The sequence below is a fragment of the Haematobia irritans genome, chromosome 3 (genome assembly GCF_050003625.1).
Source record: "Haematobia irritans isolate KBUSLIRL chromosome 3, ASM5000362v1, whole genome shotgun sequence".
Taxonomy (NCBI): Eukaryota; Metazoa; Arthropoda; class Insecta; order Diptera; family Muscidae; genus Haematobia; species Haematobia irritans.
In genome coordinates, this window is record NC_134399.1 from 219,846,796 (window position 1) to 219,869,235 (window position 22,440).

The 22,440-nt window shown below is 34.5% G+C and overlaps 1 protein-coding gene across 4 annotated transcripts in view; it reads left to right on the top strand.

The window, feature by feature from the left end:
- LOC142232230 (uncharacterized) overlaps positions 1-22,440 on the top strand; it is a 129,957-nt gene that overhangs the window by 12,288 nt on the left and 95,229 nt on the right. For 3 of the 4 annotated variants that reach the window (XM_075302967.1, XM_075302964.1, XM_075302965.1), the window contains exon 2: positions 6,216-6,586. The gene's annotated coding sequence lies outside the window, so the exon portion shown is untranslated. The remainder of the gene's footprint in view (positions 1-6,215; positions 6,587-22,440) is intronic. The other variant, XM_075302966.1, reaches the window with a different exon arrangement.

The window sequence follows — 22,440 nt, forward strand, 5'->3', positions numbered from 1 at the left end:
CAAAATAATCGACAAGTTGTATCCTTTAAATTGGAATCGACTTTTGTTTTTAATCGAATTAAATCGACTATTGATAGTGTCCCAAATGGACTAATCGCCATTTAACGAAAAAATCGATAAATTCAACTTTGAATTAAATAGGGAATGGCATCTTGTTGATGCTGACTCTTATCGATTGAAGCGTTAAAAATTTACATATTTATTAAGGCAAAGTCGACACATTGGATTTAGTGAATTATCCGTATTTATTCTGAGAATGGGTTTCGTTGCAATAGAAGATGCTGATGAGGAATGTGGGAGTTCCGAAACGGCCGTCCATCGGAAAGTCAAAGTTTTTATTCTCTTTTCCTGAGGCAAAAACTGGATAGGGCTTAATAAAATTCTTGTAGCAATATAAAAACCTCCACTACCACTGGGGCATTGGACGCTAAAAATAGCCGTCTTCCATCTCACTCGGGTTGCACTTATGTATCTAAGTTGATAGATCCCATTTCGGCTTCGGTTGATCTTCTCCAAGTTTTTCCAAGTCTTCCAACTCTTCTTTCTTTTTGGAACGCAGCGCTTTTTTGCTATATTACTGCCATTACAGCAAAGGACATGACCAATCCAATTTCAAAATTCCTTTAGATCTCCATCCCATTCGTTTGGAAAGGACTCTTGCTCCCAGTTATCAATTAGAGGAGGATTTCAGCTCCCACTTCGAAACCTTCGGCTTGGGCGGAGTTTATAGAGTCTTTGATGAGGTTGAGAGAAGTAATTGTCGGAAGTACACAGATGCCTCGCCAATATCCCCGTTGCTCAAGGTCTCCCTTCTTAACCATTTTAAGTAGTATATTATCCTTCTATTAGCGTTATATACCACGAATACCGCGGATATAACATGAATACCACGTGCTCTTCCATTTGGTAGTTGCCCAATGTCAGTGAATGATGGAACCGCTTTTTGTACCCTGCGCCACAGGGTATTATAAGTTAGTGCATATGTTTGTCCAAGAAGGAGACGAGATAGACACATCGGTGTCTTTGGCAATAATGCTCAGGGTGGGTCCCTGAGTCAATATAACCATGTCCGTCTGTCCGTCCGTCTGTCTGTGAGCACATTTTTGTGATCAAAGTCTAGGCCGCAATTTAAGTCCAATCGCCTTCACATTTGGCACATGTTCCTAATTTGGGTCAGAATAGCACCCTATTGATTTTGGAAGAAATCGGTTCAGATTTAGATATAACTCCCATATATATCTTTCGCCCGATATGCGCTAATATGGACCCAGCAGCCAGAGTTTTATACCGATTTGCTTGAAATTTTGTACAACCATAACACTTAGTCGTATGGTCAAATGTGCCAAATTTGATTGAAATCGGTTCAGATTTAGATATAGCTCCCATATATATCTTTCGCCCGATATGGACTTATAAGGTCCCAGAAGCCAGATTTTTGGCCGAATTTGGTTGAAATTTTGCACAAGAAGTACAATTGGTAGTATAGTCATGTGTGCCAAATTTGATTGAAATCGGTTCAGATATAGCTTCCATATATATTTTTCGCCCGATATGGGCTTATATGGCCCCAGAAGCCAGAGTTTTGGCCCAATTTGGTTGAAATTGTGCACTAGGAGTACAATTAGTAGTATAGTCATGTGTGCCAAATTTGATTGAAATCGGTTCAGATTTAGATATAGCTCCCATATATATGTTTTTCTGATTTCGACAAAAATGGTCAAAATACCAACATTTTCCTTGTTAAATCGCCACTGCTTAGTCGAAAAGTTGTAAAAATGACTCTAATTTTCCTAAACTTCTAATACATATATATCGAGCGATAAATCATAAATAAACTTTTGCGAAGTTTCCTTAAAATTGCTTCAGATTTTAATGTTTCCCATATTTTTATAACCCACCACCATAGAATGGTGCCGGGGGTATAATAAGTTTGTCATTCCGTTTGTAACACATCGAAATATCGATTTCCGACTATATAATGTATATATATATTCTTGATCAGGGAGAAATTCTAAGACGATATAACGATGTCCGAGCCACCGTGGTGCAATGGTTAGCATGCCCGGCTTGCATACACAAGGTCGTGGGTTCGATTCCTGCTTCGACCGAACACCAAAAAGTTTTTCAGCGGTGGATTATCCCACCTCAGTAATGCTGGTGACATTTCTGAGGGTTTCAAAGCTTCTCTAAGTGGTTTCACTGCAATGTGGAACGCCGTTCGGACTCGGCTATAAAATGGAGGTCCCTTGTCATTGAGCTTAACATAGAATCGGGCAGCACTCAGTGATAAGAGAGAAGTTCACCAATGTGGTATCACAATGGACTGAATAGTCTAAGTGAGCCTGATACATCGGGCTGCCACCTAACCTAACCTAACCTAACCTAACGATGTCCGTCTGTCCGTCTGTCTGTCTGTCTGTCTGTCTGTTGTAATCATGCTACAGTCTTCAATAATGAAGCAATCGTACTGAAATTTTGCACGAACTCGTCTTTTGTCTGCAGGCAGGTCAAGTTCGAAGATGAGCTATATCGGTCCAGGTTTTGATATAGTCCCCATATAAACCGGCCTCCCGATTTGGGGTCTTGGGCTTATAGAAATCGTAGTTTTTATCCAATTTGCCTGAAATTTGAATCCTAGAGGTATTTTATGACCATAAAGAGGTGTGCCAAAAATGGTGATTATCGGTCCATGTTTTGGTATAGCCCCCATATAGACCGATCTCCCGATTTTACTTCTTGGGCTTATAGAAACCGAAGTTTTTATTCAATTTACCTGAAATTGGAAATCTAGAGGTATTGTAGGACCACAAATACGTGTGCCAAAAATTGTGAGTATCGATCCATATTTTGGTATAGCCCCCATATGGACCGATCTCCCGATTTTACTTCTTGGGATTATAGAAACCGCAGTTTTTATTCAATTTACCTGAAATTGGAAATCTAGAGGTATTGTAGGACCACAAATACGTGTGCCAAAAATTGTGAGTATCGGTCCATTTTTTGGTATGGTCCCCATATAAAACGATCTCCCGATTTGTAGTCTTGGGCTTATAGAAACCGTAGTTTTTATCCAATTTGTCTGAAATTGGAAATCTAGAGGTATTTTAGGACCATAAAGAGGTGTGCCGAAAATGGTGAGTATCGGTCGATATTTTGGTATAGCCCCCATATAGACCGATTTCAAGATTTTACTTCTTGGGCTTCTAGAATCCGAAGTTTTTATCCTATTTGCCTGAAATTGGAAATCTAGAGGTATTTTCGGGTCATAAAGAGGTGTGCCGAAAACGGTGAGTATCGGTCCATATTTTAGTATAGCCCCCATAAGAACGATCTCCCGATTTAACTCCTTGGGTTTCTAGTTTTTATCTGATTTGCCTGAAATTGTAAATATTCTGGTATTTTAGGCTCACTAAAACGTGTATCGGATTAAGTTTTTATGGATCCATATGGTAATGCCTCCATATAGACCGACTCTTTGTGGATGGGAGCCACCGTGGTGCAATGGTTAGCATGCCCGCCTTGCATACACAAGGTCGTGAGTTCGATTCCTGCTTCGACCGAACACCAAAAAGTTTTTCTGCGGTGGATTATCTCACCTCAGTAATGCTGGTGACATTTCTGAGGGTTTCAAAGCTTCTCTAAGTGGTTTCACTGCAATGTGGAACGCCGTTCGGACTTGGCTATAAGAAGGAGGTCCCTTGTCAAAGAGCTTAACATGGAATCGGGCAGCACTCAGTGATAAGAGAGATGTTCACCAATGTGGTATCACAATGGACTGAATAGTCTAAGTGAGCCTGATACATCGGGCTGCCACATAACCTATCTGGATTGACCACAAGTGAACGACCATTCAATAATTTAAATAGCAAATTCATTGCAAACTTTAAATGTTGTACAATGACGAAGTTCTCGTAATGAACGGAATCAGGTATGTGAAGAGGACAATCACCTAGAAGGAGATCTTCTATCATCTTCTCCATAGAAAAAGAAGTGGCCTATCAGCGCAATTTCCGAGAAAAAAATTACAGAGAGACATCCAGATAACTAAGAAATGGGCAAGGAATACATTTCTATGGGTAAACCCTGTAAAATGCATAGCTAACTTGTACTGAAAGGTACCAAAAATTCCCACAGTTAAACGTTACTCCTTAGTTGGCACTGAAATTCCCTTAGGGAAGGCGCAAATTACCTTCAAAATAACTGGACAGAAAGCTAATCTTTATACCAAGGGCATTTTCAGCTTAGCAGGTTTTATTGTGGTCCAAAAGTGACCACAAGGACTATACTGATACTTTAAACAAACCTAGTCTTCATCCAGTAAATCCAATTGATCGTAGAATACAATTTTAGCTCTATGTATTTCATATAATAAAGCATATTTTTTAATTATTCATTAAATCCTTATTCGGTATAATTTCACACAATGACTGCATCCTATTGTTTCTGTAAATTTCTGTTTCCTATTTAAATCTTCTGCAAATCCCCACGCATAGTTGAAACTAAGCTCTGACTAAAATTAAACTGAACCAACATTGAACTGACTACTCGTCTATACCTCAATACGTCTATTAAATGTGGCTGACTAGTGGTAGTTCCGCTAAGTTAATGTGTAAAATCTTGGGTCTATGTCTTGTTTGAGTTTCTTTCTTAGTTGGTTGGTTATATTTGATTCGATTCTTCTTTCTTTTCCTCTTTGGCATGAAAACAATGTTAACGAAACGTAATTACGCCACACAAACATCATTACTGTTGCTACTGATCTTGCCAACGGTGATGATGCTTCAGTTGGATTTGTTTCTTTTTCAGTCTCATGATTCGGTTTTTTTTTTCTTTGGAGTTTGCTCTATCCATATTCTGATGATGATGATGATGATGTTAGTGGTAGATTCTGAAGAGATAATCAACAACGCATGTAAAATTAATTTTGCACCACCAATTAAAATTATCATAGATAATAGAACTGAAATAGGTTTTTAGTTTTTATTTTTGAATACTATATGGAGAATAGAGCATTAGATGATTTAATTTATTTTTTGTTTATTTTATGAAGAACAGTTCATCACAGATTATTGCTGGAAGTCATAAGTTTACTATTAAGATTTACACACAAAAATATGATTAAATTAATTCTAATTAATTTGAAACTGAAAGTTATTCACAGTATGATAATAGAGTTGATCAGAAATCTTAATTAAACAATTGAAAAAATTTGTGTAATTTATTTTGTAGTAATTAAAAAATTAGTTCAATCAATCATATTTTTATTTCAATATTTTTAAGAAGTCAATTAATTTTATTTTGACAAATTATCAATTCTGAGTCTTGAGAAAATCGTACATAAGTCCTAAATTTACACACAAAGAACATTTCATTAAAATTGAGCCAACGAAAACTTTTCACTGATATAACAAAACATTTTCATTAATACAATGAAAACGTTCGTTAATAGTACGGCACGTTACGTTGATTAACAGAAAATTCGTTATAATAACGAAAAATTTCGTTATATTAACGGATTTGTTTCACTGACTCACTTTTAATGACACGTTTCGTTAATACAACGAAACTTTTTCCATCAGTGTATATGAGGTACAAACGTATGTCACTTGAAATGAAAAATAATCTATGACTACTAGATAACTTAAAACAAAAAACTAAAGTAGGATTTGACATAGTGTCGCCACAACTTGATCTAATTAAAAAATAATTGATACAATTTTTTTAATGTGTTTCGTATTAATTAAAGAATTAATTAAATCAATTATATGTTTATTTGAATATTGTTATTCAATGCAATTATAATTTTTATTGGAAACGGTGTTTTTCAGTAGGTCTAAATATTTTTATTTGTTTTATGCAACTTGTTCTGTTTTAGAGACAAGAGACAAGGGAACATATCTATTACTACACAATTATCCTCTCTCTTACTCTTTGTAATTGTTCTCATTGTCATAGCCTATCAAATAAATATCACAACTGTTACACCCATACATTTCCACACTCTCATCTCATCAACATCATGATGTTGTTAACAGCATCCTCTTGTTAGCAGCATTTCTCACTAACATCACTGCCTATAAATGAGTGTTGCCATCTCCGTTGTTATTGTTGCTGTATGTGGTGATGGTGAATTACTTTTTGCCATGTAGAATCTCCACCACACATATATGAGTATCTCAAACGGCCTCTAACCAAATTAACCAACATAATTTTAGACGCAGAAGCAGCACCAGCAGCATCGTTAGCAGAGCACATATGTCTGTACAACACAAATATCTCCATACAATTTACCAACAACAACAACACCGTCATCAACAATAGTAGTAAAAAAATAAACAATAGAAAAGAAAAACGTTAGTTTTTCTCAGACTCTGTTTAAAGTTTGAAATTGTGAAATATCCAAAACTTGAATTGGAACTTTTTGCCGTAGTCATCTTTGTAAAAAACGCCAACATCGTCGTTGACGTCTTCGTGTAACACAAACAACAACAAAAATTGGAGTCTGAGAGCAGAGTGTCTACCAACTTCCTCTCATCCCCATTAGGATTGTGGAGTTCAGAGTTAAATTGTGGATACTCTTAGTCAGGTAAGTTGCAATTATGGTTTTATTTGTCCATTTCATTTAGGTTTTGGCAATAACCATTATTTTTTTGCGATATGAAACCTCACTATACTAACTAGAAATAAACGAGGTTTGTTACTTTTCCACCATAGAATTGCATTTGTTTGTTTTTTGTTCAAAAGATCTTAACAAATATCACGAGTGGTTCATTCATTCACAATAAATACTCTAAGAGTTTCTCTACTAGATCACTACATGTTGGTTCAAATGCCAACCATATTGGCAATTCTCAATGGGGGTTTGTTATGATGGTCTAATGCATTCCTAGTCTATGAGGTTGAGTAGTTTTCTTTTTTTTTGTTTTTGTAATTTTCACCTATATCATTGCATTTTCTATTGGTTTCCTTCGGTTTTCCAATATTGTCATTGCATGCCAATGTTTAAAGGCTGAACAGCTTAAATGCCACCTTTTTTGTGGTTTCACTTGAATGGAGGGAAATTCAATAAATTAGAGTCAATTGTCTGGGCCGGAAACCTCAAGTGTTTGGTCACGTGATGTATGGTGTCCTTGTTACAAAATCGTATGGCATGGTTTTGCATAATTATTGGCGTTAAGTTTTGTCAAGTGCCCAAAAGAGGTATATGTCAATTAGCATATAATAGTTAATGATACTACATACAAAACTAGAATTCTTTAATAAGGATATAGAAATACAATTTTGGCAAAATTTTTTGTAGTGATAAAATTTTGGCAACATTTTCTATATAGATAAAATTTTGGCAAAATTTTCTATAGAGATAAAATTATGGCAAAATTTTCTATTGAGATAAAATTTTGGCAAAATTTTCTATAGAGATAAAATTTGGAAAAAATTTTCTATAGAGATAAAATTTTGACAAAATTTTCTATATAGATAAAATTTTGACAAAATTTTCTATAGAGATAAAATTTTGACAATTTTTTCTATAGAAATAACATTTTTAACAAAATTTTCTATAGAAATAAAATGTTGACAAAATTTTCTATAGAAATAAAATTTTGACAAAATTTTCTATAGAAATAAAATTTTGACAAAATTTTCTATAGAAATAAAATTTTGACAAAATTTTCTATAGAAATAAAATTTTGACAGAATTTTCTATAGAGATAAAATTTGGACAAAATTTTCTATAGAGATAAAATTTGGACAAAATTTTCTATAGAGATAAAATTTGGACAAAATTTTTGTATAGAGATAAAATTTTGACAACATTTTCTATAGAGATACAATTTTGATAAATTTTTCTATAGAGATAAAATGTTGATAAATTATAGAGATAATCTATAGAGAAAATTTTGACAAAATTTTCTATTGAGATACAATTTTAACAAAATTTTCTATAGAAATAAAAGTTTAACAAAATTTTCTATAGAAATAAAATTTTAACAAAATTTTCTATAGAAATAAAATTGTGACAAAATTTTCTATAGAAATAAAATTTGGACAAAATTTTCTACAGAAATAAAATTTGGACAAAATTTTCTATAGAGATAAAATGTTGACAAAATTTTTTATAGAGATACAATTTTGATAAGTTTTTCTATAGAGATAAAATTTTGACACAATTTTCTATAGAGATAAAATTTTGACACAATTTTCTATAGAGATAAAATTTTGACAAAATGTTCTATAGAAATGAAAGTTTGACAAAATTGTCTATAGAAATGAAATTTTGACAAAATTGTTTATAGAAATAAAATTTTGACAAAATTTTCTATAGAAATAAAATTTTAACAAAATTTCATTAGAATTAAAATTTTAACAAAATTTTCTATAGAAATAAAATTTTGACAAAATTTTCTATAGAGATAAAATTTGGACAAAATTTTCTATAGAGATAAAATTTGGACAAAATTTTTGTATAGAGATAAAATTTTGACAACATTTTCTATAGAGATACAATTTTGATAAATTTTTCTATAGAGATAAAATGTTGATAAATTATAGAGATAATCTATAGAGAAAATTTTGACAAAATTTTCTATTGAGATACAATTTTAACAAAATTTTCTATAGAAATAAAAGTTTAACAAAATTTTCTATAGAAATAAAATTTTAACAAAATTTTCTATAGAAATAAAATTGTGACAAAATTTTCTATAGAAATAAAATTTGGACAAAATTTTCTACAGAAATAAAATTTGGACAAAATTTTCTATAGAGATAAAATGTTGACAAAATTTTTTATAGAGATACAATTTTGATAAGTTTTTCTATAGAGATAAAATTTTGACACAATTTTCTATAGAGATAAAATTTTGACACAATTTTCTATAGAGATAAAATTTTGACAAAATGTTCTATAGAAATGAAAGTTTGACAAAATTGTCTATAGAAATGAAATTTTGACAAAATTGTTTATAGAAATAAAATTTTGACAAAATTTTCTATAGAAATAAAATTTTAACAAAATTTCATTAGAATTAAAATTTTAACAAAATTTTCTATAGAAATAAAATTTTGACAAAATTTTCTACAGAAATAAAATTTGGACAAAATTTTCTATAGAGATAAAATTTTGACAAAATTTTCTATAGAGATACAATTTTGATAAATTTTTCTATAGAGATAAAATTTTGATAAATTATAGATATAATCTATAGAGAAAATTTTGACAAAATTTTCTATAGAGATAACATTTTAACACAACTTTCTATAGAGGTAAAATTTTGACAAAATTTTCTATAGAGATAAAATTTTGACAAAATTTTCTATAGAGATACAATTTTGACAAAATTTTCTATAGAAATAAAATTGTGACAAAATTTTCTATAGAAATAAAATTTGGACAAAATTTTCTACAGAAATAAAATTTGGACAAAATTTTCTATAGAGATAAAATTTTGACAACATTTTTTATAGAGATACAATTTTGATAAGTTTTTCTATAGAGATAAAATTTTCACACAATTTTCTATAGAGATAAAATTTTGACACAATTTTCTATAGAGATAAAATTTTGACAACATTTTCTATAGAAATGAAAGTTTGACAAAATTGTCTATAGAAATGAAATTTTGACAAAATTGTCTATAGAAATAAAATTTTGACAAAATTTTCTATAGAAATAAAATTTTAACAAAATTTCATTAGAATTAAAATTTTAACAAAATTTTCTATAGAAATAAAATTTTGACAAAATTTTCTACAGAAATAAAATTTGGACAAAATTTTCTATAGAGATAAAATTTTGACAAAATTTTCTATAGAGATAAAATTTTGACAAACTTTTCTATACAGATACAATTTTGACAAAATTTTCTATGGAAATAAAATTTTGACAAATTTCGTTTTGTTTTGTTATTGTTATTGTTGGTTTCTTTCTTTCATCATTGTTGCTTTGTTTTGATTTCAGCTTAAAACCATGCATTGACTAAACTACAAGTCGAGCTTAACCAACAGAGGAAAAGAATGTTTGTCAAATTTATTTGGACAAAGCCCTATACACGCAGAGAAGGAATATGATCACCTCAAACATGTTTTATGAGCAAAATGTTATTTTTGTATGATGACCATGTAACATGTTTGTCACTAAAATGTTATTTTCTCCTCAAATATAACCTGCTTGCCGAAATCAGATACATGATTTCCGATTAAGTAACATGGCTGCGAAAACCATGTTACATGGTCACCACCCAAAAATAACATTTTGCTTTTAAAATATGTTTGAGGTGATCATATTCCCTCTCTGGGTGTAGACTGCAAGATGGTTGGATGTACAGCTGTTTCGGAATTACCACATTCATCATCAGCATCCTATACTTGCAGCAAAACTATCAACCAATTATCAGAATAAATTCAGGCAGTTCACTAAACCCAAAAGTGAACCACACTTGAACCTTCCGAAAAAAGGGTTTACACAATAGCCGGCTTATGCCGAAGTAAATATATATAGCCACCAGAGAAACCGATCTACTAATTTGGTTGTTTGGGCATATAGGCATCTGAAAATTGTAATCACGAGGTATTTCACGTCCACAAGTAGGTGTACCGAATATGGTGTTTATTACTCCAGGGTTTGGTTATGACCTTCAATTAGACCGATCTCTCTAGTTGACTTCTTGGCCTCCTATAGGCTGCTATATTTTTTCGATTTTTCTGAAAATGGAAATCTAAAAGTTTTTTTTTTAATTTTCATAAATAGGTGTAGCGAATATGGTGCGATCTCCCAATTTCAATTCTTGGGCTTCTAGACCAACCAATGTTTAGCCGATTTGCTAAAATTTGAAATTTAGAAGTATTTTAGTTCAGTAATGAAATATATTAAATAGTGTTTAATATAGCCCTCATATACACCGGTCTCGTGATTTAAATTCTTGAGGGGATAGGAAGCACACTGATCATCTAAATTCCCGAAACTAGAAGTATCATATACTGAGCCGAGTAATGGTGGTAAAAATCTACAGAATCCGGTTTTCAAATTATTAGAAAGTCATTATTTCATCGGATTTTCTTGCACGCTTAGACGAGAAATTTAAGATTCCTCAAAAATTTCAACGAAATCGGTGCTTATGAATATAGAAATTAAATTTTAAATTTAAGTTCGAGAATTGTACCATTTGAAACGATCTTCTTGAGGGAATATAAACACAAATTCAATTGCTTTTGGCGACCTGAAAAAAATATAGTAATTTATAATAATAAATATACTCCCCCATGTTCCGAAATTCGGAATCGCAAGAACTTATTTTTCTTCCAACGATAAAATAGACATACTGTCGGACTCCAACACAATTTTAATTTGAACTTTTCAATAAAGAGAACTAAAGGGTGATACGGTCAAAATTTGGTCAATATAAACTTGACGTATTTCTTTCAATTTTGCATTTAAAAAACCTGAACACCCTCATTTGGAAGGTGTGTGTGTGTAGAATGTTGATTTTGGAATTCATTCTTCAATTGTCAAAATGCCGTCCAAGCAAGAAGAGCAGCGTATCAAAATTTTGCTCGCGCATCGCGAAAATCCGAGCTACTCGCACGAAAAGCTGCCAAAATCGCTAAAAGTTGTCAAATCAACCGTTACAAATGTAATTAAAGTGTTTGGGGAACGTTTGTCGACAGCCAGGAAGTCTGGATCGGGGGGAAATCAAAAACCGGAAGCCGCTGAGACGACAAAGAGAGTTGCCGGTAGTGTCAAGCGAAACCCTAACCTCTCTCTCCGAGATGCCGCAAATAAGCTGGGTGTATCGTCTACAACCGTGCATCGAGCCAAAAACGAGCCGGACTATCGACTTACAAGAAGGTAGTGACTCCAAATCGCGATGATAAACAAAATACGACGGCCAAAGCGCGATCCCGGAGGCTGTACACGACGATGCTGACGAAGTTTGACTGCGTGGTAATGGACGACGAAACCTACGTCAAAGCCGACTACAAGCAGCTTCAGGGACAGGAGTTTTATACGGCAAAAGGAAGGGGAAAGGTAGCAGATATTTTCAAGCACATAAAACTGTCAAAGTAAATAAGTAAATAAACGATTTCACCGATTTACACGCGTTTTCCCTTGACCAAATTTTGACCGTATCACCCTTTATATTACCAAGATTTAAGTTTTAAAGTTTCAGTGTAAAGAAATTATGGCCAAAAGAAAATTTTGCGATTCCGAATTTCGGAATATGGGGGACGATGTTATTTTTGGACGATGAACATGGAACATGTTTGTCGCAATCATGTTATTTTCCCGAAAATTATGTATCTGATTTCGGCAACCATGTATAGGTTTGCCGAGAAAACAACATTTTTGCGACAAAAAAATTCCATGTTCATCGTCCAAAAATAACACTCTGCATACAGTAACTATGGGATAGGTGACATGTTGGGCGGAAAACATTATCAATGTGACCATTGAGATAAATCCAACAACTAACGGACAAAAATATCATTGGCCTTTGCCTATAATAAAATGTAATAACTAATAGACTTTGCTTTTTACATACAATATGGACCAATTATTTTTAATATCTTCAAGCCACGACAACGTATGACAGCTAACTTTGATTCTTTGTTCTTGGTTAATTGAACTTTCTCCCCGACTGAAGTGGATTACGGTACCGAGACTTTCAATTACTCACACACAAAACCTGCACAACGGGACATGACCTTCTACAACTTGGGTTGGGGAGTTACGATAATGATACAAACAAAAAACTTTTATGACACATTCAACCAGACAAGACAGGTATTTCAATTAAACTTCTTGATAACATCAAAAAGGCATTCAAAAAGTACAACTTCTAGCCATATTTCATTTGTGGCACTGGCCAATCTTGACATTTTGTTAGTGTGAGTTTTTTTCTTTAATATTTGTTGTTGTCATTAAAAAACGGATTTCAATCCAGTCTGTGTATCTCTCCCTCTCTCTCTCGCGCTCTCTAGAATTTCACCAAGGTCAAATTCATCATATATAAATTTAAAGACAGACGGACGGACAGGCAGTGGCCAGGCGATCACATAAGTACATTTCTGGTTTTTATTTTCGGTGAATATTTTGTCTTTAGCGATTTGTTTTAAATTAAGCAGTGTTTTTTCTTCTTCTTTTCTTAGTTAAGCTCGTGGAACTCGTTTAAATCTCCAATCAGATTCAAATGCCATTTGGTTGAAATCATATTTAATTTGTTTAACAAAAAAAAAAACACAATATTCACCCAACATATTATCATCTATTATTAATATTATATTTTCTTCTTCTTCCCTTTTGCCATCAGTTTTGTTTGTTTTAACGAAATTAGACAGAGAACGAGAGAAAAAACTATGTGAAAAAACTCATCGATAGCAAGAAAAAGAATTTAGAAAACTTGTTATTCATGGGTCCTAATTAATACATCAAAACCCCCCGAGAGAAAAACATTTTTAGAACATCTTCGTTGATCAAATAGTCCCCAAGAATAACATCATCATCAGCAGCATATCATTCACATTCACAAATATCTGTCCTATGCTTGAGGGCTATAGAATGTTTGTTTGTTTTTTTTTTTTTTTACTTTAATGATGACGATAATAAAACAAAACCTTCGATCTTCTTTGTGACCCATAACACAGTAGAAGAATTTGAAATAACAAAAAAATATGCTGAAGTAAAAAACAAACTGATATGCGAAACTAACGATTTTCTTGGACAGGCATGTCGATAACAGTGGGAATATTAGGTGTTATCGAAAATCAGATGTTATCTATAAAGTGCAGGGTGGCTTTTTTATTATTTTATTATTATTATTATTATTTTTAATATTATTATTAAAAAAAAAAAAAAACGTTGGATATCATATCAAATTTTAGAATTAGTTTAGATTTGTTCGAATTGGTTACCTTTGGCAAGAATTATGGACTTCAAACGGCTAACAAACCCAAACGGTTAATCGGCCTCTTGACCAGAGAATGAAGTCGACTCATTTTTGTCGGCGGCGGCTGTCACTAATTTTTTGCCTCCGGCGGCGGTGACTTGACGGCTAAGCCGATATAAATTTGTCTATTCGGCGGCGGACAATTATTATAAAATCAATTTGAAGTTATCCCAATGGTTATGAGATTAGTTGTACAACCAAACTTACAATCACATTTACATTTCATTAAAATTTTCGGAGCTAAATTTTTCCAAAATTACACTAGCCAACAGTTGTTTTGTGAATTGGTTCTAGCACGAAAATGAGTTTTAAAAAATTTTCTGTCGATTGGTTTTCGAGATACAAATTTTTGAACTTAATTTTTGGAGGTACACTTACAATTTTGAGCATATCTTTCGTCTTCTTTGACCTAGTTGATCCTACTACTACTCAAATTAAAGAAAATTGAGCCGTCTACAACTCATTCTCAGTTTGGATGTTGGCGGCTTAAAAAGTTAAAAAACGGCGTTTTTTAGTAAAAATGTGGCAGAAAAAACCATATAAAAATTCATATAAAATATAAAACACGATGCTAACAGCAATTTTGGTTTTTTACGTATAGCTGAAATTTTTACAAAGAAAATAAGCCCTTACTTAACAAAATCTGACAACTACTCAAATTAAAGAAAATTGAGCCGTCTACAACTTATTCTCAGAAAATTTTCAAATCGGGTAAGTAGTTTGGATGTTGGCGGCTTAAAAAGTTAAAAAACGGCGTTTTTTAGTAAAAATGTGGCAAAAAAAAACCATATAAAAATTCATATAAAATATAAAACACGATGCTAACAGCAATTTTGGTTTTTTTACGTATAGCTGAAATTTTTACAAAGAAAATAAGCCCTTACTTAACAAAATCTGACAACAAATAGTTTATACTTATAATTTTTTTTGGTAAAAGACCGAAAAGACCAAATCAACGCATCAACGCTGTTTTCCACATGGCAACAATTATTAATAAATTTTTGTGATTTAAATCAATATTTTTGATTAATTGGCGGCTAATTTTGAATCGAGATTAGTCGACATATTCGGCGGCGGCTTCGACTGCCAAAAACTGGTTGGCGGCGACTAAAATCGGCGGCGCGACTCGGCGGCTTCATTCTCTTCTCTTGACGCCAAAGGCCGATTCGTGGTCGATTATCGATATTTGGCCGAATGCCGAAGCTGATTCTTCGGTCGAGCTCTACTCGAAGTTGAGTGCTTGACCTGACTTCTCAATTTGTTCTTGAAATAATTTTTTATACGTGATGTCTGCGAAAAGGATAGAATGATTCGATCACTGAAACCGTCTATGCCTGGTTTCAGTGGTCGAAAAAGGGTTAATCTTACAGACCTATTTCCCTTCTCTCATCAGTAGCCAAAACACTGAGGTACCCAGCCTTGTGGAGAATTTTCCAGTTGCCAACCATTAGCATGAATTACGTAAAGTACATAGCACCACGACAGCTTCGATTATTGAGTTCTCTATTAGAGGTGTGCGCGTGACACGAAATTGTCGTGAGACGCGTGAATCACGTGAGTCGTGAACAAAATTCAAAGCAATTCTCGTGAATGTGCGTGAATGGGACTAAAACAATTATGTCGTGCGTGAAAAATAAAATCGTTTCGTGAATGTGCGTGAATAAAATTTGTGCAAACTCACGCTCACGACAAAAACCAAGATTAATTTCTTTCTCGTACTTTAACTGAAATTTATTTAGCCGTCGAACTATATTCTTTTTTTGCATTTTGTTACCTGTGCTCATTCCCGGTTGGAAAATCTCGTGAATTTGTCGTGGGCCACGTGAATTGTCGTGAATCGTGCGTGAGCGTGACTTGATAAAAATGATTCGTGCGTGAGTACTTGTTTGCATTTCGTGAATGTGCGTGAGTGTGATTGACTACTGATTGACTGACTGAATGAACATTTTGCTTCGTGAATTTGCGTGAATGTGAGTGAAATTCACTCACGCGCACACATCTATTCTCAGTCCAAGCCGGGCCCTAGGATGGTCGACATGGGTCTTGACCTATCGAAGTCATTCGATACGGTGAACCATGTCAGACTGTTCGCGGACATTGAAAATAACGGCAGGAACCAAGAGTTGGGTTCTACATTATCAGTGAGAGCGCCAGTCGTATTTAGGGATAAGAAGGCAAGACCCGGTGTAGTGAAACAGGGAATTTCCCTAGTTGGGGTGATATTTTCGGCACTGTTCAATCTCTATCCTTTTTTATCCTTTTTAGCCTCCTCCAGTCGGCGTCGAGATTGTATAATAATCGGACGAGTGTACAATCATGGTATCCGGACCCGTTGTTGACGTTATCTGCTGATCTAACCAGTTACTTCACTGCTAGAAATTTGAGGATATCTGCCACCAAATCCCCAATCACACCATTCACTACACAGGCAGTTAAATGTCTGAGTCGACGGGGACTATAAATTACCCCAAGATTCTTGGGGTCAAATTTTATAGCATTCTCAAATCGTCTGCTCAAACCGCTGTAATTTGAGGTAGAAACAAAGTCCTTAAGTGGCTTGCACTTAGGGTGCGAATAAAGAAACCTTCTTGACGGCCTATAAGGCCGGTCATTGGTGAACTATACAGCACCAGTGTGGACATTTCAGACAAGTGATACGCCTTGGAATAACATAAAGACCAGTCAGTACGCTGTCCTCTGAATTGCGACAGGATGTCTCTGCAGAACAACCCTGGATCATCTTTATGTGGAGACCAGAGAATGAAGCCGCTGAGTCGCGCCGCCGTTGAATAATAAATATTGATTTAAATCAGAAAAATTTATTAATAATAATTGTATTTATTGTTAAAATTTTGAACCCTCCACCCACAATCAATCAGTATCAAGTCTATAATAAATTGCAAAAATTTACTTCAACAAATGTTAATGGAATTTAATTGTAAGATTGTTTGTACCACTAATGTCATTGCCATTTGGGTAAATTCAAATTGATTTTATAATGAGTAATTGTCAGCCGCCAAATAGACACACATATATCGGCTTACCCGTGAAGGCACAAATTTAGGGTTAGCCGCCGCCGACCAAAATGTAGCGGCGTCATTCTCTGGTGGAGACCAAGATCCCCCAAGTGCGGCGCATTACCGGCGAAGCGACGTCTTGAGATGATGGACATTTTGGTACTTTTAATCCAAAAGGCCCCTGACACAAAAGTCCAACGGATCCAGAGATTTTGGTGGTCATTGTACGGTAGAAAACAAGCGAGGAACCTCCTTTTTAAGCCATTCTTTGTTGTAGATCCGCACCGTTACCATCGGCGGCACTTGAGGTCTGTGGCCAACCGAAGATGTAACAGGTTGGCTGATAAGTCCCCGGTCTGACTCATAGATGGCGTCGCTCGTGTCAAAATTTGACGTCTGTAAGTCAATTAGTTTGTGAGATAGAGCGTCTTTTGTGAAGCAACTTTTGTTATTGTGAAAAAAATGGAAAAATAGGAATTTCGTGTTTTGATAAAATACTGTTTTCTGAAGGGAAAAAATACGGTGGAAGCAAAAACTTGGCTTGATAATGAGTTTCCGGACTCTGCCCCAGGGAAATCAACAATAATTGATGGGTATGCAAAATTCAAGCGTGGTGAAATGAGCACGGAGGACGGTGAACGCAGTGGACGAAAGAGGTGGTTACCGACGAAAACATAAAAAAAAAATTCACAAAATGATTTTGAATGACCGTAAAATGAAATTGATCGAGATAGCAGAGGCCTTAAAGATATCAAAGGAACGTGTTGGTCATATCATTAATCAATATTTGGATATGCGGAAGCTCTGTGCAAAATGGGTGCCGCGCGAGCTCACATTTGACCAAAACAACGTGTTGATGATTCTGAGTGTTTGCAGCTGTTAACTCGTAATACACCCGAGTTTTTCCGTCGATATGTGACAATGGATGAAACATGGCTCCATCACTACACTCCTGAGTCCAATCGACAGTCGGCTGAGTGGACAGCGACCGGTGAACCATCTCCGAAGCGTGGAAAGACTCAAACGTCCGCTGGCAAAGCAATGACCTTTGTTTTTTGGGATGCGCATAGAATAATTTTTATCGATTATCTTGAGAAGGGAAAAGCCATCAACAGTGACCAGTGTTGCCAGTATTTTTCTGGGTCTTGTCCCCAAATTGTGATGTTTTCGTCCCCAAAAATCCCCAATTTAAACTTAAATTCCTCATAAAAATCCCCAATAAATTTTTGACAAGTTTTTTTTTTTTTTTTTTTTTGAAAAAAAAAATAAAGCAAAAGGCTCTGTTGTAATCAGTAATAATTTAAAAATTACAATTTATGCAAATCCAGCAAGCTGGAATAAGATAAAGATTTCGAATCACAATGCCAAGAGAGTGGTGATCGTCTTCCAAATGCTGGAGGTATGAAAATTGTCACATTTATTTATGAACGAATTTAATTCTAAATTAATTAAATTTAATTCTAAATCTTCAATTAGTAAGGTTAGGTGATAGACACGTTGCCAAAGTTGGTAGAATTTTACCAGAAATGGTAGATTTTTTATTGTTTAATAGATTGATAAAATTGTTGATGATTTTGAGATAATTTTCTATAGAAATAAAATTTTGACAAAATTTTCTATATAGAACTAAAATTTTAACAAAATTTTCTATAAAAATATAATTTTGACAAAATTTTCTATTGAAATAAAAATTTGACAAAATTTTCTATAGAAATAAAATTTTGACAAAATGTTCTAAAAAAATTTTCGTATAGAAATAAAATTTTGAGAAAATTTTCTATAGAAATAAAATTTTGTAAAAATTTACTATATAGAAAAAAATTGGAAAAAACAATTTTGAAATCATTTTCTATACAGAAATAAAATTTTGTCAAAATTTTCTATGGAAATAGAATTTTGACAAAATTTTCTATAGAAATAAAATTTCGACAAAATTTTCTATAGAAAAAAATTTTGACAAAATTGCCAATAGAAAAAAATTTACAAAATTTTTTATAGGAATAAAATGTTGACAAAATTTTCTATAGATATAACATTTTCTATAGAAATAAAATTTTGACAAAATTGTCTATATGAAAACAAATTGACAAAATTTTTCATAGAAATCAAAAATCCTCACAAAAATTCCGAAATTTATGGAAATTACCCACCAAATCCCCAAGTCCCCAACTCAGAAATTTCGTCCCCATTTACGAAAAAATATCCCCGATTTGGGGAAAAATCCCCAATACTGGCAACACTGACAGTGACCAAGACAACGCACCGTGCCACAAGTCATTGAGAACGATGGCAAAAACTCATGAATTGGGCTTCGAATTGCTTCCCCACCCACCGTATTCTCCAGATCTGACCCCCAGCGACTTTTTCTTGTTCTCAGACCTCAAAAGGATGCTCGCAGGGAAAAAATTTGGCTGCAATGAAGAGGTGATCGCCGAAATGAGGCCTATTTTGAGGCAAAACCGAAGGAGTACTACCAAAATGGTATCAAAAAATTGGAAGGTCGTTATAATCGTTGTATCGCTCTTGAAGATAAAAGAAAACTTCGTTGGTCTAAACTTTCGTTTCGGAGGAGAGATTTATTTTTTGTGTGTGGAAACGCAACCCTTGATTGTTAGTTGGTTTTAGCTCAATAATTTGGCAAGTTTTTTTTCTTGGAACTACAGACATTACTAAATTGAACGGGTCTAGATTTAAATCAATAGTTGACAATTGCTTTTCTCTGGTCTACCAAAGCTTTTCCTCCAATTACCCCCACTGTGCAAAAATCCAATAGACAATTTGACCACTTTTTCCTTAGGACTACAAACTGTACAGGATTTTAATAAATACCATACTGGGAATTTTCTTAAATGAAATTGTTGACCACTCATTTTCCTCCAATTACCTCCACTGTGCAATAATCCCCACGAATGGAACACACGCTTATGACCGACGGACTAAATGTGAACTTTTGTTTGCTGGTCACTGCTTCTGTTGTCAGTGCTGGGTTACTGTTCTGGGCGATGACGAAATGTTGCCGTTCACGAAGAACTAGAACAACAACAAGAATTGGCTCAAATACCTTCTATTTGGACCAAGCCAAAAATCGATAGTCATGAGAGAGAGAGAGGGGGAGCGCTTAGTTTTCTGTTTCATTCCAAGATACCATAGTAGAATGGTGTAAGAATAATGAAACTATTACCTCGCTTTCAGTTTGGAGCTCCAGTGATATTGCTTCTTTTAGCCGCCAGTGATGTTGGTTGATGGTGAACGATGGCTTATGTCTTAGAACACCGTTACCATATTTTTATTACCCGATTACCTGTTTCACAAAATCGCTTTTGTCCGTCTGTCCATTCACCTTTTTTTTGTGGCATTTTTCCTTTGACTTTTCCTAGGCAACCGAAAGTAATTATCATCGCCATCATTAGCATTAGCAGCAGAAGTGGTAACTTGGCCAGTCATTACACTCTGGCTAAGTTGGTCTGATTTATTTATGCATTTTTGCAAGTTAAATCATTTTTTTCTCTAAGTTTTATTTCCCCATTATTGATATATTTCGTTAGAGAAGTTTTTTTGTAGCCGAAGCTGTAGCTTTTGGTTTTGTTGTCGTTTCGTTTTGATGTCGGATTTTTTTTTTGTTTGTTCAGAATTTCATACTTGCAATGGAGTATGAGGTACATAAATTCATTTGTTTTTGTTGTTGCCTTTAGCATTGGTTGTTATTCTTAATGCTTCTGTTGATGATGTTGTTGTTGTTGTTGCTGCTGGTGCTTTTGATGATGATGTTGTTATTGGTTGCATTGCAGAAATATGATCAATACCAGTTTCACATCACTGCACTTGGTGTTAGTGGTATTGGTATTGGACTTACGACTCGTCTACAAATATCTGACTGAAAATAATACCCGCCAGACCAAACAACAGTTGTGGCCAAGTTATATAGCAGAATCTGAGATTTATTGCTTTCAAAGATTAATTAATAGATGGTATTTTTGCACATACAATTAATTAGAATGAAATATGGCAATGATGCTTCTTAAAAGCAATGTTAGTGCGGAAATCTCAATTACATCATGTCTTTGTTGGCAAAATAAAAACAACAAACATCTCAAAAAAAGATCTTTTAGGTGTATATTGGAATCACAAAAGATTCAGAAAGCTGAAAGTTCAAGTTATAAATCTTGGAAATTTATTTGGTTTTACTTTAAAAATCTGCTAAAAGTCAATTGAAAATTTTACCGACGTCTTGATAACTATGATTTGAGGCCTTAAATGATTTGTAGTCATATGTGAGCTGATATCAAGGCCTAAAAATATTAGCCAATTTTAAAAGTCTTGAAGTAAAACCGGAAAATCCCGGAACCCGTTCGGAACAAAATGCTAACTACTTCGTTCCAAAAAAATAACTGCAGATTTTGAATTTTAGGTAAATCGAATAAAAATTGCGGTGTCTAGAAGCTCAAGAAGTAAAATCGGGAGATCGGTCTAAAGGGTGATACGGTCAAAATTTGGTCAATATAAACTTGAAGTGTTTGGGGAGCGTTTGTCGACAGCCAGGAAGTCTGGATCGGGGGGAAATCGAAAACCGGAAGCCGCTGAGACGACAAAGAGAGATGCCGGTAGTTTCAAGCGAAACCCTAACCTCTCTCTCCGAGATGCCGCAAATAAGCTGGGTGTATCGTCTACAACCGTGCATCGAGCCAAAAAACGAGCCGGACTATCGACTTACAAGAAGGTGGTGACTCCAAATCGCGATGATAAACAAAATACGACGGCCAAAGCGCGATCCCGGAAGCTGTACACGACGATGCTGACGAAGTTTGACTGCGCGGTAATGGACGACGAAACCTACGTCAAAGCCGACTACAAGCAGCTTCCGGGATAGGAGTTTTATACGGCAAAAGGAAGGGGAAAGGTAGCAGATATTTTCAAGCACATAAAACTGTCAAAGTTCGCAAAGAAATATCTGGTTTGGCAAGCCATCTGTACCTGTGGCTTGAAAAGCAGCACTGTCAACCAAGAAATTTACGTGAAAGAGTGTTTGAATAAACGTCTGCTGCCTTTCCTGAAGAAACACGGTTGTTCCGTACTGTTTTGGCCGGATTTGGCATCTTGCCATTACGGTAAAAAGGCCATGGAGTGGTACGCCGGTGGTTCCCAAGGACAAGAACCCTCCCAACACGCCAGAGCTCCGCGTGTTGGGAGGGTGGGAAATACTGGGCTATTGTCAAGCGGAACCTAAAGAAGACCAAAAAAACTGCTAAGGACGAGCAGCAGTTCAAGGCAAACTGGTTTTCTGCGGCGAAGAAGGTGGACAAGGTGGCTGTACAAAATCTAATGGCAGGTGTCAAGCGTGAGGCCCGGCAATTCGGATTTGGAAAAGCGAAAGCCTAACTGAATATTTTTCCTGAATTTTATACTAATTGAACTTGAAAAAGAAATTTTATTTAATTTTTTAAATAAACGATTTCACCGATTTACACGCGTTTTCCCTTGAC